The sequence below is a fragment of the Gasterosteus aculeatus genome, chromosome 21 (assembly GCF_964276395.1).
Source record: "Gasterosteus aculeatus chromosome 21, fGasAcu3.hap1.1, whole genome shotgun sequence".
NCBI classification, from domain to species: domain Eukaryota; kingdom Metazoa; phylum Chordata; class Actinopteri; order Perciformes; family Gasterosteidae; genus Gasterosteus; species Gasterosteus aculeatus.
Genome location: NC_135708.1, coordinates 1,680,723 through 1,695,375, shown reverse-complemented (window position 1 = coordinate 1,695,375; position 14,653 = coordinate 1,680,723).

The window sequence follows — 14,653 nt, the reverse complement described above, 5'->3', positions numbered from 1 at the left end:
CAGTAGTAAATGAATTCACGTTTCAACTGCTCTATGCGGTGTTTACTCAGGTCGGTGATGTTTTAACGTGTGTAGTGGAATAAATAAAACATATTCCGGTGGTGGCTGTGTGGCAACGAACAACACTCTGACCGGCGGCCGCCATTTTGTTATGCGCACACGCCGTCTGCGCATACATGCCGCTTCCCACGTGATCCCGTTTTTCCTTAAGCAGGAAAAGTAGAAGGCAAAAATGCCACCTAAGAAAAAGATGAAACCTCTCGCTGACCAGAAGACTATTGCATCTGTATGTTCTGCTCCATGTGCCTCTGCACCCTCCCTGACTTTGATCCGCCTCCCGACAGTTCTGCTTAGTATTAAAATATAAACACGCACACTTAAGCCTAGTTTATGCTTCTGCGTTTCAGTTTGTTGTCTGTTCAAGTTTAGACTTCTGGAGAAAGACAAACTTCCTTTTACCTTTTTAAACTCTGTTAAAATGCTCATCCTATAAATGTAGTGTTTTACAAGATGAATGTTATCACTCTTCTTCCAGCAGATGGAGCTGTGCTGTTTCTCCTCTTCAGAGTCCAGAAGTCAGTAAAACACAGACCAGTAAGGTGACCTGTAGCTGTCCTGATGGAAACACTGTGGTTACCATGGTAACATGGGGAAGCTTTCTCCTGATGGGATGCTTCACTTCACCATGTGATCACTTAGTAAAAGGTCGACTACAACCTGCTGATCAATGAGAGAAAAACTGAAGACTAAAGAAAACAAACACAGTCAAACACTAAAAAGTGACTAAATGTGTTTAAAGCAGATGAAGAAATGAACATGAAGCTTTGTGGACTTAAAGGACTGAAGCAGCAGGTGAGACAAACAGAGCGTCTCTCAGGTGTGTTTCAGGAACAAAGGCCCAGGTGAGCTCTGTGGTCCCTGCTGGGTCCTAGTGCCCCTCCGTCTGCTACCTTCCCCTCCTCATCAGTAACAGTCCTCACAGACCCCAGATCAGACTGAGCTCCTCTTCTTCATCACAGCGTCATCATTCAGACTAACAGCAGCTTCTCTCTGCTCACACAGGCGCCATCTTGTTTCCCAGCTTTAAACAATCACACCTTCACAACCATCAATGATGTCATTCAACCAATCACAGCTGCACTTACTGAGCTTGTAGACATGAACTTCCTCAGTGAGCAGCTCTCTTCTGTCCTCAGCAGGTCCGTGTAGAAAAGGAGCTCCGTGCTTCACTTCAGCTTCCATCAGACGGAGTGAAGTGACTTCTTATCAGCTTCTTATCTTTTATCACAGAGGGTGGGTCCTCACGTCAAGTCCAAAGTCTGACTGGTTGACTGATTCTCAGTCTGAGCTGCGTTCACAGGGTCAAAGGTCCTCGTGAACAGAATCCTCCTCACGGCTCAACAAGAGTCTTTCAGGATCAAAACCAGCATCTGTGGAACGATCCTTTCACCTTGTAAAGAGTTGCTATGACAACAGACTGGATGCTGTTGTTGGACCAGATGGTTCAGAGGACCCGTGCACGCCCCTCTTTGTCACCTGGTCTTCTTCTACATGTAGACTAGTAGGAAACACGTGATGAAGCAGAAACCTTTGTAACAAACGTAGTGAAGAGTTTATATTGAATAAAAATATCCACTAAGACAACAGAGTCTGAGCTGAGAGTGTTTTTATTCTTCACTCCACTTTGATGATCAGGTTGAACCTGTTGGGGCGGAACAACTTCCCCACGTATCAGTCTGAAGCTGCCTGCCAAATCACAAAGGACATGTTGTTACATGCAGTGTTCTACTTCCTCATCACATGGCACCTTGAACCCTCTGGCTCATATACCTGCTGTGCAAAGGATTGTGGGTAAGAACAGCCAGTAAAGCAGCCTGCTTGCACACAGTAAGATGTGACTGAATGTAGAACACAAACTGTAATTCCTCCAGCTTCTGTCATTGATCATCATGAAAACCAGATGCTGAAGACTGTCGATGGACAGTTTATTAGTTGAGTGACAGTTAGTCATCAGTTTCATCTGTTTTTACTTCTTACTGTGGGTCAGAAAAACAACGTCGGCAGACCTCTGCATCGGAAATACAAATTCTAATGAAAGTACTGCAAAGCTCTTCAGACGGTCCTCTGACCTGTAGAAGTCTCCTTAGATCTTCTGAAACTAGACGTTGGACCTTTCACAGAGCTGCTGGCAGTGACGTGCGGTGAGGTTGGTGGCTGGAGGCTCTGACTCTTTCAAAGTCACATTCACAAACATATGAATTCAACAAAGTAGCATAAATTCACCATCAACTGGCTGCTTGCACTTGGACTACTGGTTATGTTTCATGTCCCGTATCGTATATTCTTTTATAATACGGGTGAAATCAAGCGCTCTGATTGGTGGAGAGTGAGTCACGAGGTGCACTGAATTGAGCCATAATGTGATGTTACATCAACCTGAGCGTTCATATCAGTGCGGTGATCTAAATAACAGCTGGACTTTGTGCGACCGTTGGTTGTCATTTCAGACTAAAAACAGCGCGTAAACGCCGGTAATGAGCAGTTTCAGGCAATGCGAGCTTTCCCAACCGATTTAGGGCACTTTTTAGCCAAAGAGGAACATTCATGTGGACGTCATGAGCCAAGTGAATGAATGAGACGGTGCGACATCCAGCAGGGAGACCTGCCATGTTTTCACACCACAAATGAATGTGAAATCCCTCACTAAGCCTCAGCTTTATTATTTATTGCCATAATATGTCAGACATACAAGGAATTTGGCTTGGCGGTTGGTGCGTGACAGTGGACAGTGTAACAATGGACAACAAGACAAGAGTGCACGAGGAATGAAATAAAAAATAATGCTAGTGGGTTAGTGAGAGGGGTCGGCTACGATCTTTTTAGCTCGCTTCAGGGTCCTAGAAGCGAACAAGTCCTGCAGGGACGGCAGATTGCAGCCGATCACCCTCTCTGCAGAGCGGATGACACGCTGCAGCCTTCCCTTGTCCTTGGCTGTGGCTGCAGCGTACCAGACGGTGATGGAGGAGCAGAGGATGGACTCCATGATGGCCGTGTAGAAGTGGACCATCATCGTCTTTGGCAGGTTGAATTTCTTCAGCTGCCTCAGGAAGAACAACCTCTGCTGAGCCTTCTTGGTGATGGAGCTGATGTTCAGCTCCCACTTGAGGTCCTGAGTGATGATGGAGCCCAGGAAACGGAAGGAATCCACAATAGTGACGGGGGAGTCACACAGGGTGATGGGGGTGGGTGGGGCTCTGTTCCGCCGGAAATCCACAACCATCTCCACTGTCTTTAGAGCGTTGAGCTCCAGGTTGTTGTGACTGCACCACGACACCACATGGTCAGACTCCACCTGTAGGCGGACTCATCCCCACCAGAGATTAGTCCAATGAGGGTGGTGTCATCCGCAAACTTCAGGAGCTTGACGGACTGGTGACTGGAGGTGCAGCTGTTGGTGTACAGGGAGAAGAGCAGAGGGGAAAGAACGCAGCCTTGGGGGGAACCGGTGCTGATGGTCCGAGAGGCTGAGGGAAGGGGAAGGTGATATAGATGAAGAGGCGTGAGCCCCTGATGGGGGAGGGAGGGGTGGGGGACTGCAGCAGGTTGGTGGAGCTGTGGGGGATGGGATCAGGACATTCAGCGTGGTTACATGGATTCGAATAACTGGCTTAGTTGGACTGAAATCAAATTATCCGTTTCATGTAAACACCTTTGTCCAACTATGTGCGGTTCGACTACAATCCGACTAACACCCCTGGATAACTCGATCCGATCCAGGTGATAGTTCGACTATTGCGGCATGTAACGGTGAATTGGATGAGGAACTGGACTTTGCGTCTTTGCGCATGCTTGAGATCGCGACGGCGTCTTTTCTCCGTTATCAAATCAGCCAATAGCGCCATTCGCATTCGCTGTGCTCCTATTAACATCATGCACACATAGTAGAGGGATGTAGCTTCACCTTGCTCTCTGCTCGCCATCTTTCTCGTAATGTTGATGTTGTTGTTGTTGGTTGTTGGTAGTGGTGAAGCGGTCAACCTGAAATGGCTGTATCACAACTAGCTGTAATGAAAACAGCGCCACCTATCGTATCGGATATGACATGCTTTCGGCCAATAATTCGATTTATTCACTGCCATGTATGTTGGGATAATAGCACCTCCCCCCAAAAGATAGCATAGTCCGACTAAGCAAAGATTCCAATCATACCATCATGTAAACACACTGAGTGTCTTTTGAATCTGCAGTAGAACTCATTCAGCTCGTCTGCCAGGCGGAGGTCATTCATGGAGTGGGGTTTTTTTTTGGCTTGTAGTTGGTGAGGTGTTTGAGGCCTCTCCAAACCGAAGCAGAGTCACTTGCTGAGAACTGTTGTTGGAGTTTCTCAGAGTACAGTCGTTTAGCATCTCTCACCGCCTTGCTAAACTTGTATTCTGCCTCTGTGTACAAGTCTTTGTCCCCACTCCTAAATGCCTGATTCTTCTGCAGGCGTAGTGTTCTGAGCTCCGCTGTGAACCAGGGATTGTCGTTGTTGTAACTCACCCTGGTGCATGATGGTACACAGCTGTCCTCACAGAAGCCGATGTAGGAAGTTACAGCCTCTGTGAACTCATCCAGACTGTCAGTAGCCGTCCTGAAAACATCCCAGTCTGTGCAGTCAAAGCACGCCCGAAGATCCTCCAGCGCCTCACTGGTCCACTTCTTGAATTCCCTCACCACAGGTTTGCAGAGCTTTAGTTTCTGCCTGTATGCAGGAATCAGATGGACCATGACGTAGTCAGAGTGTCCCAGTGCAGCACGAGGGACGGCGTGATAAGCCCTGCTTACTGTGGTGTAACAGTGATCCAGCGTCTTCTCCTCTCTGGTGGGCATTTAATAAACTGTCTGTATTTAGGAAGTTCATGGCTGAGATTTCCTTTGTTAAAGACGTGGGTGCGAGGACCCTGTAGCTAAAAAGTTAGTCTGCTGCAGGGTGTGTAACTGGTAAGTTGGCTGTAGAAAGTCCCCTTAAAAAGGCAAATTGCTAAATTCAACTAGCTCATGTGTTTCATTCTGTTTGGCAGTTATGATGCCAAGAGGTTCCTTCTGAGGACTTAACTTCTGTGTGTTCGCCAGGTGTCTTAACGTCACACAATAAACGGCCGATACGAGCCGAATGTGGTTCGTGTCCTGGTGGTGATTTTAACAACACAACGCAAGAAAGAGTACAACCGCTACATAAAGAGTCCGGGTTGGTCCGCTCCACACGCCGTATCTGGTCGGCGAGTGTCCGCTGTGCCTCGTGCACGTTGCCCGCCGGCGGCATGTAAACACCGACCAGGATGAATGAAGCGAACTCACGGGGGGAATAAAAGGGTTTGCAGTGGATGAAGAAAGTTCCCAGATCAGGAGAACAGTGTTGTAGGATCACCGTTACGTCGTTGCGTTCTGGATCACACTCACTGTTTGAGTTCCTTTGCTCTCAGTGAGGAGGAACAAGCAGTTTATCACATGCAGAGCGGAGAGTGCGGGTCGGGATGTCGGGTTGGACCAGGTCCTGGATGTAAGCTGGACCCCATCCATTCACAGCACGGTACGTGAGCACCATGTTTAGAGGACTTAGGAAGGTTAAAGAGCAGTGGAGCTGCTGCATTGTGGATGAGCTGCAGAGGTGGAATGGTGGTAGCAGGAGACCTGCAGGAGAGAGTTACAGTAGTCAGACTGACGACGCTTCATGAATGAGACCAATGGATAAAATGCATTTAGTGTCCACCAGGATACAGCCCTGATTCTGACACTATGTGATCAATAAAGACATGAGAATAGTGGGACACCGCTGTCATGTTGACACTAATCAATAGAATAACACCAATGCACAGCTATGATTGTGTTCAATGTAATGTAACCAATCAAAATGCATTCATGTAATACTTTGCACCACTTATATTGACCCAGAGAGTTACAGTGAATACCTCATTGCACCACTATATTCTGTAAATAACTAGTCAACTTGAACGCACCAGGAGGCGTCACGTGACCAGGGGTGTGGACACTGCTTCTCACACCTTTACTGAACTCTATAAATATCTGTAAGCACCCATTGTTCTTGATTGGTTGGTGGAAGCAAGAGACGGTCACTATGTGATAGTCAATGAGCTCCTCTGTGGCCTGTTGATGCACAAACCAGCGGATCCTCAGCTGAGATCTTCTTTTTAGCACAACACCTTTTCTTTTATTAAAGGCTTTTCATTTGAACTTTTCAGTCCAACATGTCTTCTGTCTGTCCGGAGTTTCTTCATTTTTTGAACACAAGTGGGTGCGGTGCGTCACTGGGAGTCACTGGGGGTCACTGGGAGTCACTGGGGGTCACTGGGGGCTCCTGATGGTTCCCAGCTCGTGTGAAAAAGTGAAAAACGTCTACATCACTGTCTAGTTCCTTTGTCAGTGTTTATGTTCTAAGTATCTTTGCATCAGCAGATGAGAAGATTCAAATCCAACTGCCTGCTGTGGTCGACCCATTGCCCTGAACATCATGATGCACAAGACTGTCGAACTTTGGCCAAGACAACAAATGTTATGGTAAAATGATGAATGATGAAACGTCAGGTCCTGATGAAAGACACGAGTGCACAGCCACAACAAAGGCTCAGCAGCATCCCTCTGTGGTGGAAAGGGTAGTAGAGTCCATCTGCTGTATTCTGACTCTGCAGGGACCCTGAACCCCCACATTGAACACTGAGCCTTTATACACACGCTACAACTTCCTTTGCATTCTCATTTTCAGGAGATGCTAAATTTGATCTGCTGGCAGAATGATGCACAAGTTATTGATGAAAATAATACCATGTCTTTGGTTACCTTTGAATTATGTTAACTAAAACGTGTTATTATACATATTGCAAACATCTCACAAAAAGCCAAGATATTAAAATGTAGAAATGAAGACATTTATAAACAAAATAGAAAAATGCATCATTTGTGTGTAACTCATAACTGAGGTGTTGAAATGTAGCACATACTTGGTGCTTTCCTTCTGTGGAGCTTCACATACGTGCCGTGATCAACAAATAAGGTTTTCACACATCAGCTCAAAGACAGAGGGATCAAGGGGGGAGGAAGAGGAGAGGAGGAAGCGTGACAGGAAACTACAGTAAAGACACAGCGAGCTGAAACTGACATCCAGATGAGGTGATGTCACTGAATCAATGCAGCAGGTTTTTGCATCTTAGAGTTGAGAAGTTCCCACACCAGAGACAACGTTTATTACTGCGTGGGGACCAAAGTGGAGCATTTAGCAGCTAGAGAGACAGAACAAAAAGCAGAGTGAATATTGGACAAAGCATCCGGTTGACTGGAACAGGACACTAGTGGACACTTAGTGTTGGTGTTGCTCTTTGGCTCAGGTGTGTACTGACTGGCAACCGTTTGGCTTTCATACCTATCAATGTTTTCTTTACAGCTCGTCACACTGTGGCCCAAAAACCCAGTGATGCACTTTTCTCCATTTGTTTATCGCTCTAAACAAGAAATAAAATACATGAAATCTGAGAGACAAAATGTCTTAAAGTCTCTGTAGCTGCAAAGAAGTTGTTCCTCCTTTCATGTGAGTAGCGCTGCACTGCTCTCTGATGGAGGCGGATACTGAAACTCCTCTTGTGCCTTGTAGATATTTACAGTTTAGTTCCCACAGATCTTCACTCGTCTAATGCATCGGACCGGAGAGGAACACCAGCATGATCTTCGCTAAAATACCTTCTCTATTTAGTTAAAGTATAAATGGACGTGTTGTCCGTCTCCAGGTCCCAGCAGCATCGGGTCCGACCTCTGTCTCCACGGGTTCAGCCTCGTGTACCAGAGCACGCCGACGGCCTTCAGCCCAGAGACACCAGGTACACACATGAACTACAAGCAGACGACACGAGCAGGAACATCCATGTTTCATTTTCACAATCCCTTGATGATCTTTAGTTCATGTGCCGTGGCAGTGACGGGGACCCTCACCGGCTGTATGAGCCGGATGTCTTTGCGTACGACTTGTACAGCCGCCTCGGCCCGTACGCCTCTGTTCCGCTGTTAGTGGCCCACAAACCAGACCGGACTTTGGGTGTTCTGGCTGAACGCCTGAGACGCTTGTTAACGTGGGTCACAGCGCGTCGGCTCCTCGGGCGAGTATTGTTCCTGTGTGCTTCTCATACAGTATCTGGTCCTCGGTCAGAGAGCTTCTTCTTTCAGCTGCGTAGTTCATCCCGTTTGTGTGACTGGGAACGATTGATCCGTCCTGCAGACTTTGCTGCTGCTTTTTGTCCTCCTGCTGGCAAACAGCCAATAAACCCGTTTATTACTACATTTATGTTGGAAAACATATAGAAATGCACATTTAACCACTTTACAAACCCCTCCCTCTCTAAGCACGGCCAAACTCCCCCACTGAAGACGAGGCGCATGGAGCCACAGACTGACAGAAAGAGGTGTGATGGACAGCGTGGTTCTGCTCGGGCCCGGTCCACAGCAGCTGTTCACCCAGTACCAGTGTGCAGCACACAATATATTGGACTATTTGCATGTGGAAAGAAACCCCCCACAACAGGATTAGATAAGGATGATAAGGACGCAGCGTCAGATATCAGGTTGTTTACTGTTTATTGTGTCTTGTATGTTGCAAATTACACACATTAATGAGAAGGAACACGATGCTTTCTGTATCACTTCCCCTCTTAGTCTGTTTCTGCACATGTTGACAATATTCACATGATCCATAAGTCACGGCTACTCGTCTCTCCTCCCTCTCTCAGGATATCAAGCCCCGCCCCCTTTGTTTCCTCTCGGGTACCACCAGAGCCGCTGGATCTACGACGAAGAGGCTGACGTGAAGGCTGTGGACGCTGGATTCGACCGCCACGACATCCCGGATATCTGGATGGATATCGAGCACACGGAGGGGAAGCGTTACTTCACCTGGTACGCCGCGCTTTTCCCCCCAACCGGCCAACCTGCAGCGCCACCTGGAGGAGAGGAAGAGGAAGGTGAGTTTCTAGCGTACATTGTCGGCCTTGTTTGTTTTTGGGTGTCACGAATCATTATGGTGCATTTTTTTCTTCTCTGTCAGCTGGTCGTGATAACCGATCCTCACATCAAGATCGACCCCGGTTGGTGTTTGTCTAATGAGGCCAGAGATGGGGGGCACTTCATCAAGAACAGAGACGGGCAGATCTATGAGGGGTCTCGTTGGCCTGGTAATGTTTCTCTGACTGAATAGAGTTTATGTCTAAAATGGTCAAATGGAAGTAGAGTTGCTACCAATGAGGGACTTTGGTGCTGTAACATTGAACTGGAATGTTCTGTCCCGGTGTCAAACTGTTGAGTGGTTGAGGCCTCTCTCTTGCAGACATTTTAGGCCCTTTATAAAGACGTTCCAGAACTCTGCTGTGGTGGTGGCCGTGGTTTTTGCTCGTCTGCAGAGGGGGGGAGAGAGAGGGGGAGGGGCTCAGGGAACGTGGCAGGTGGAGGCAATCGGCCTCAGCTGAGCTGAATGTGTTTTGATGGTGTTGGTCTGGTTTTAAAATGCAGTAAGGGGGATCAGGAGGAGAGAGCCGCAGAGCGAGCGAGACGCCGGGAGCTCTCGCTGCGTTGACAACTGAAGCAACGAAATAAAAGGATTGTCTACCAAACCTGCTGTGTCCTGCCTGTACCCCAAAGAACATACACCGTGACATCTGCATTTCTGCAGACGTGGTCTCAGGGAACTGCAGCAGTGTGACATTAAACACAGGTTCATTCATCTAAGCCGGAGACCGATGAGGACAGATCAACAAAGAGGATATAAACAAGTAAATACATTCTCTTCTTGTGAGGCGAGAGCCTAATCAGGCAGGAAAGAATATACAATAAACCCTGACGATTCTACATGCGATATTGTCGAGGTAACACAGCAAAGTGCTCTCTCTTTGCGGCCTGAGGGGGGCGCTGGTCTTGGGCCGATGCCTCACCTGGCGTGCAACGTGACCCGGAGCCGGAGATGCTGCCGCGCTGGAAGCAGGCGGCCGCCCTGCAGCCGTTCTTCAGAGGTCACTCTGCAAAGGGGACGAAGCTGTTTGGGGAGAAAGTCACCGCCGCCATCCGCACTGCGATCCAACAGAGCTTCTCTGACTGTTTCAGTCAAATGAGTCACAGCCATTTGGATCCACCAGGAACGACTGCTTTCCCTTAATGAATATCATCTCCTAGGTCTTTTTTCAATTAGCGTGAAAAAACAACATGACGAATGGTCAAAATGTGTCTTAGTGGACAAAGAGGAGGTGGCCTTGTTAAATATCAGCGTCGACGTGCACAGTCCTCTTTGTTCAGTGTGTAATGATCCGAGTGTTGCCTCTTGTGCCCTCAGGTCCTGTTTGCTGCCTTACTGGTTTACTCTGTTCCACCTGGCTCACACCTCCGTCTGCCTCCCTCTGCTGCCCAGTGGAAGTACTGCAGGCTGTTTGTCCACTTTACCTTCTGCTTTCTGACACTAGAGGTCCATGTTTGTCATGTTTTAAGTTGTTCATTAAAACATCAGTAGATCCACTTTTTAAGAAGAGCTTATGGAAATGCTTGTTTTATTCAAACGCGCACAGACCTCTCTGGGTGGAGTTCCCAGGAGAACAGAGCACCTTCGCTGTGGACCACCAGTATATGATTGGTGATGAATACCTATTTTTACTGGGTGAAGTTCTCACTTTTATGATCTTAACTGTCTTTGATTGTATGTAGGTGGAGCACTGCTGGCCAGTCCTGTAACCAAGCCGCGTGTTCAAGCTGTGCGAGTCCTTCTTCCTGGATCTGGTGAGGTAAATCAAGCAGCAGGTAACAAACGTCTTCTAGTGACTCACAAGTCACCTCATGGCGCCTGTTACATGAAGGGCTGTTTGTGTTTTAGGTTTGGTACGACGTCCTCACTGCAAAGGCGCATAAAGGAGGCGGGACTCTGGGTCTGCCCGTCACCCTGGACACAGTTAGTGTTAAAGTCTCAATTCACACAGCGAGGGTTACTTCCTCTGTCATATTCTATATGAAACGTGTGTTTTCCTCTCAGGTTTCTGTGTTCCAGCGTGGCGGCTCGGTGGTCTGCAGGTCAACAGGAAGTGGTTCCTGCACAGCCGAACAGCAGCAGCTCCCCCTCTCTATCACGGTGGCCCTGAACTCTGAGGTGAGCATCAAAGGGTTTCAGGTAGGCAAATTAAATACAGGTTACTTTCTGACCAATAGTGATACAGAACAATGTCATTCAATGTCTTGTATTAAAGTCTTTGTTAATGGCTGACATTTTAGAGACGTTGTTGAACGTGCTGCTTATGAGATGTGTATATATACATATTTTACTGTGCGGCGTGTTTGTACCCCGTCTCCATGGTGACGGAATGCTCGCCCCACATGAGTGCGTATTATTCCAACATTCATTTACATACGGAATCAGAATATTTGCAAACGGAATCAGATGTTTCTGTTCATTGTCTTACTGAGTTCAGAGGGAGCAGTTCAGATATTTTCTCCAGAGAATTTATCAGCGACATCTGTCCGTTACAGAGTTAAGTAGCCTTTTGAAAGATTCAACACCCTTTTTCACAGACCACATTCAGTCAGTCATTTACCATCAAAACAAAACCCTTTTTCAAGGATTTGAGCCTTTTTACAGGCTTTCCACCGGTCTTTTTAAAGACTACACTGAGTCGTTTACCGTCTATCAAACGCCTTTTTACAGGCTTTCCACAAGTCTTTTTATTGATATTCACCATGTACCACGGAAACAACCGGAGACCCGGAGCTGGCGCTTCACTGCTCTGGACTCCTCCGACAGGATACAACGTGAATATGGCACTTTCTCGTGCCCCCAATGAAGTGCACTACCTGAAAAGGCCAGTGAGCGAGCTGCACGCCTTCATTGACACTGAGGCCAATATGTGCCGCCGGTTACAAGATCAAGAGCCGGCCTACGATCGCATGGTTTGTGAGCACACAACAATGCTTTCAGACCACAAGATTCACACCACTAGCTGTGTCCTGAGAAGGGAGGGCGGTCGACTCGATCTCATAGACGGTTCACATCTTGTTTGGTATTCATATCCGCGTTTCTTCTTTTTTGGTCTATTAATTATAATTTGCACCTGCCACTGAGGATGGCCTTCACATGTGTGTATAAACACTTTTACTGCTCGGAACAAATTCCATCCAGGATTTTAAAAAGGGTCTCCGAAAGACTTTCGACCAAGTCTCAACGGAGTGAGAAAGGGAAAGAGAGCTGAGTGGGCTGAAACAAGGACGACCATCTGTTTGTTTACGCCATTCGCTTCCAGTGTGTACTACTTGTTGTACCATTACAGGATGACCGTCTAACAAGTTTCCCTATTTCATGTACTGCTGCTATCAATGTTCCTTTGATCAGACGTTTGCTTCCATCATCCAGATACTGTATCAAGTGTATCGTGCACTTTACACTCAATAGCAGCACTCAACAATTTACAGCCCATCTCCGAGTATAGGAGGAGACTAAAAAACTACAAACATTAATACAAAAAACTGACACTATGAACTACAATTCTCATCGCCTTCATTCCTCATTTAAATCATTCACAACCGTGTCTCATTGTTACTGACAGTTTCCCTCTATTAGTAAATCAATGTTTCGTACTGGTTGTAAATCTATTTTCTGACACTCTCAATAGTCTGTACTCTCTATTCTCCCTTCTTCTACCTGGAATGTGAGTCGTAAACTGGGGAGACTAAGGCTGCTTATCTGGGCTGTTGGGAAGCAGTGGGCGTCGGTGTGTCACCAGTTAGTTGTTATGGGGGTTGTATGAGGGGGGAGGTGGACCCGTCCTCTGGTTCTGCCGGGCTGCGTTGTATAGAACATCCGTGGTGGAGCGTTTGGTCGCATGTCCCTTTCATAACTCCTGGGACACTCTCTGCACCAATGGTCCTCCTGTCCACATATATAACATCCATGTCCTCTATTGTCCCCACGTTGTCTGCTGGAGACCCATTGAACGGTCTCTACCTGCTGGATATTTGTCCTCTGGGGGGACGGGGTATTGGGGCTGTTTGTCTCTCACCTGCAATCGTCTCCTGTCTTGCTGTCTCTTTTTTGCTTCTGCTGCTGCAGACATCAGAGAATGTCTATGAGGAGGACGTCCTCCAACAGCAGCTTCTCCTCCTTCGCCGTGGTTTGGATGGGTTCTCTGCACATGTGGTTTGATGGACAGGAGTCCTGATGTGATGGACAGCTCTTCTGCGGCCCCCTGGTGTTCATGTTCACAGCTACCTGCTTCCTCTTCCTCTTCTCCTATTTCCACCACCACGCCCTCGTGACCCTCATGTGACGATGTCATCTTTTGTTGTTTCCCTCAGACTCATCTTCTCCATCGCTCACGACTTCCCCCGTTCCTCCTCTCAGATGGAACAGAGGTTCTTGTTCTGGATGCTGGGTTTCACAAAGGGACTGTTTGAAGTTCTCCTTTTCTCTGCATGTGGCGGGAAGGACCTGGCCTCTCCTGTGCAGCTGCTGTCATTTCTGGGTACAGCTGAGGGGGGGCATGGGTGTCTGCACTGAGAGGGGTGACATCTTGACCGGGCTCACAATCTGCTTCTTCTTCTTCTGCCAGTCCAACAGCAGGTTTGGGGGTGTTTGGGTGGACTGTCCTCCAGTAGGCGAGCAGCCGCTTGGTGCAGACACGTCTCTTCTTACTTATCTAAGCGGCCGGCTCCCACATAAGCCGTAGTGGCTTGGTTTCCTGCTGCTACAGTCTCCCTCCACACCTTGCACCTGTCTTCACCCACAGGTGGTGACCTGGTTGGGAACCACCCATTCTTCTGCCATCTTCTCAAGCATCTCTTCATCCTCCTCCACTCCCTTTCTTTCTTTGGGCTCCATCTGCTCTTCATCTGCTCTCTGGTCCTTATAAAAGTAACCATGATGCAACCTGATGTATCTAAAGAACCCTGAGCTGTCCCTTTTGTCCCAGGAGCTATTGTGTCACTGACTATGAGGAGACAAATGATGTAAAGTCTAAACTAATGAAACGTACAAAACATGTTGAATCAGATTGACAACTGAAATCAGCAATGCAAAGTAAACTACTGGATCTGAAAGGGAGACAGTCAATGAAAACGCTGAGTCAAAGTAATAACTACAATACAGGTCAAAACGCTATCAACACAGGTCAAATTATCCAAAAAAATCTCAAACTGCTCCAAGAAAATCAAACCAGTTATGACTTGAGCAAATTCAAAATAAAAGTCCAACTCAATGAAACCTGAGATTAAACTTATACAATACAGCGTAAACACTTCCACAGGAGAGAGAAGAGGAAACCCCAAAAACCCGATTATCTTAAAGTAAATTCCCTAAAGTCATAATTAAATTAAAACTAAAAAGCCAATTAAGAAAGTAAAAGTCTAAGCCTGTAATGATAATCGATCAGGAATTAAATCCTTATATGTTTAAACGTTGAATACCATTCAAACGTTAACTAGTAGTGATGATGTAACCTTAACTCAAAGCATGATGCAATAATAACTTCCTTAGATCAAATCAACATAAGGGCGCCTGGGGAGGAGTTAGGGGTTTGGCCGCCTTGCTTAGGGACGTTTTGACTTGGGATTTGAACCACCAACCCTGCGGTTTGCAGCACACCCTCTGTACTCC